The sequence below is a fragment of the Lucilia cuprina genome, chromosome 2, assembly GCF_022045245.1.
Source record: "Lucilia cuprina isolate Lc7/37 chromosome 2, ASM2204524v1, whole genome shotgun sequence".
Taxonomy (NCBI): Eukaryota; Metazoa; Arthropoda; class Insecta; order Diptera; family Calliphoridae; genus Lucilia; species Lucilia cuprina.
Window position 1 is genome coordinate 61,824,022 of NC_060950.1, and position 3,513 is coordinate 61,827,534.

The window sequence follows — 3,513 nt, forward strand, 5'->3', positions numbered from 1 at the left end:
TTCAGTTCTAGTTCAGTTCTAGTTCAGTTCTAGTTCAGTTCTAGTTCAGGTCTAGTTCAGTTCTAGTTCAGTTCTAGTTCAGTTCTATTTCAGTTCTAGTTCAGTTCTTGAATAAAAAATTATAATATAGTAAAATCTATAAATCTGTCTGTTATTCAATATTATATAATTTCTATTTTAATATCCGGATTATTAAACATTTTAATTTTTTTTATTGCCACTTCATTAAAACCATTAAGTAAATAATGCTCTTAAATTAATCTTTGATAATGTCCACGTTAAAGCTACTTAGATCGACTGCTGTTACCACTTTCTTAAAATCTCTTTTTATTCACAAGTATAAACTGTGAAAACGAACTTTGGAAATAAATATCCACTACCGCCATACCAGAGCATATGGAAAAAGAGGAAATGACACGAAAGTAGAAACAGAAATACATTAAAGCTTAAACACTGGTAACCTTCATTTTGCCTTTGTCAGCACATTTAGCTCTGTATTTCCATGTCCTGATACCTGGTACAATTTAAGGTATAATTTATGTTTTATTGTTTTTCAGATGACATTTAAATGAAGATAAGATTAGGCCACATGTCGTTACTTTTGTTCTTTCTGAGCAGACGGCTGCTGCTGTTGCTGCCTGTTTCTTTTACTGTCAACTTTATTGCCGTCCCATACACGATTGTGTTGCATGTTGCTGATTGTTGTTGTTGATCATAAACAAAGTGTTTAAAGTCTTAAAAGCAGCACTTTCGTTTTAAAAAATTTTACATTTAAAGAAAACGAGAAAAGAGAATTGTAAAATGTGTTTTTATAGTTGTGCAAGTTCTTAAGAAGTTGTATGATGAGTTTTTTTCTTCATGTCCTAACTGCCTTATTCAAGTAAGTCTTTTGAAGATTTAAAAGAAAATTTACTCGCAACATTTAACACGTTTACAATTTAATTGTTTAGTTCACATCTTTTAAGTTTTATATTTTTATAGTACTTGGGGAATAGGGCAGATTTGTGTTTTATAGTAAAATATTGTCCAGGAATTTTACGTTTATTGAGTCAGTTTATTGTGTAGTGTCCATATAATATGTGATCACGCTTTCTTACAACGAAAAATAGCTACAAACACATTTACAAAATAAACTGACATATTGACAAAGTTATGGCTCTTAACTGATAAATAGGTGTGGAGTTTATTATTCATTAAAAAAAAAACGAAACAAAATAAAACAGAAAACATAAAAAACGAGCTTAGTTTTTGTTTGTATTTTAGTCATTGTTCATAAAGTATTCAAATCTTATTTAAAACTATATATCATTATAATTTATTTTTTCACCAAGATTTAAATTAAGTCAGTCAAGGACAATCTTCAGCGAAAAGAGGGCCCATAAATACTGTTCTTATAAAAATAAACAAGGTTCTAGTTCGGTTGAACTTCAGTTCTAGTTCAGTTCTAGTTCAGTTCTAGTTCAGTTCTAGTTCAGTTCTAGTTCAGTTCTAGATAAGATCTAGTTCAGTTCGAGTTCAGTTCTAGTTCAGTTCTAGTTGAGTTCTAGTTCAGTTCTAGTTCAGTTCTAGTTCAGTTCTAGTTCAGTTCTAGTTCAGTTCTAGTTCAGTTCTAGTTCAGTTCTAGTTCAGTTCTAGTTCAGTTCTAGTTCAGTTCTAGTTCAGTTCTAGTTCAGTTCTAGTTCAGTTCTAGTTCAGTTCTAGTTCAGTTCTAGTTCAGTTCTAGTTCAGTTCTAGTCAGTTCTAGTTCAGTTCTAATTCAGTATCTCTACTTACATTTACATATAGTCTTCCAAATAGTCGTTTTTGAAGTCCTATTTTTCTCCCACATTTACCAGGTTCCAACTTACTAAATTTTACTTAACATACAGCATGATTGAGTGGCAACTTGATGTAGTAAATGTTGTATAAAACACATATTTACATACATATTTATGTTTTCATTAAGAAAAGCATATATGTATACAATATGTTGAAAAGTTTACTTGTGTTTATTTACTCATCAAATATGTAGGCGTATATGAGGGCTATTTAATCCCTTATGGAATTTGTTAATAAATTATTTATTTACTAACGTGAATGAAAAATAAACACAGAAAAAATAATATATTTCCTAGTCTAGAAGCTTTGGGGATTTTCAGTGAAATCATTAAATTAGTTTATTTGAATGGAATTCTTACAATTTTAAGAAGTAATAGGGCAATTTATTAATTGTGATTATAATGGTGATATATAGTTGGTATTAAAATGTCTTCAATTTATATATAAAATTTATAATATTATGCTCTATATTTTTAATAATTTTAAAAATTAAAAAAAAACTATTATTTGTTTCATAGTTTAGCTTTTAAATAAGACTTATCATCAAACAACCTAACTAATGTGTATGTCAACTTGTTTTGCAGCAAACATTTGAAATATTTTCTTAAATTTTTTTCAAACAAAGGAAATAAAAACAGATTTTTTTATTTTAAGTGCGTGATCTCTGGCACTTATTACACAAAACTAAATTTCAACGTTGTACAAGATTCTTTTAAAAATCTTTTTATAACATACCCGCCAAATATTTAAAATGTTCGTAATAAAACCCAAAGAACTTTTTCAACTGTTTTTTTTTTAAGGTTTGAACTTATAGCCAAGTTAAGTTCAAAAATACCAAAGGCTGACTGTTGAAAGAAGGCCAAACGAGATGGGAGAGGAACTGGAATGGACGATATAGAACGAAGTGTATATGAGCTGTAAATAAGTAAGTAACTAATTAACTAACTAACTAACTAACTAACTAACTAAATAACTAACTAACTAACTAACTAACTAACTAACTAACTAACTAACTAACTAACTAACTAACTAACTAACTAACTAACTAACTAACTAACTAACTAACTAACTAACTAACTAACTAACTAACTAACTAACTAACTAACTAACTAACTAACTAACTAACTAACTAACTAACTAACTAACTAACTAACTAACTAACTAACTAACTAACTAACTAACTAACTAACTAACTAACTAACTAACTAACTAACTAACTAACTAAATAACTAACTAACTAACTAAATAACTAACCAACTAACTAACTAACTACCTAACTAACTAACTACCTAACTAACTACCTAACTAGCTAACTAACTGACTAACTAACTAACTCTCCAACTAACTAACTAACTAACTAACTAACTAACTAACTAACTAACTAACTAATTAACTAATTAACTAACTAACTAACTAACTAACTAACTAACTAACTAACTAACTAACTAACTAACTAACTAACTAACTACCTAACTAAGTAACTAATTAACTTCATACCTAACTAACTAACTGACTAACTAACTAACTAACTAACTAACTAACTAGCTAGCTAACTAACTAACTAACTAACTAACTAATTAACTACCTTACTAACTAACTATCTAACTAACTAACTAACTAACTAACTAACTAACTAACTAACTAACTAACTAACTAACTAACTAACTAACTAACTAACTAACTAACTAACTAACT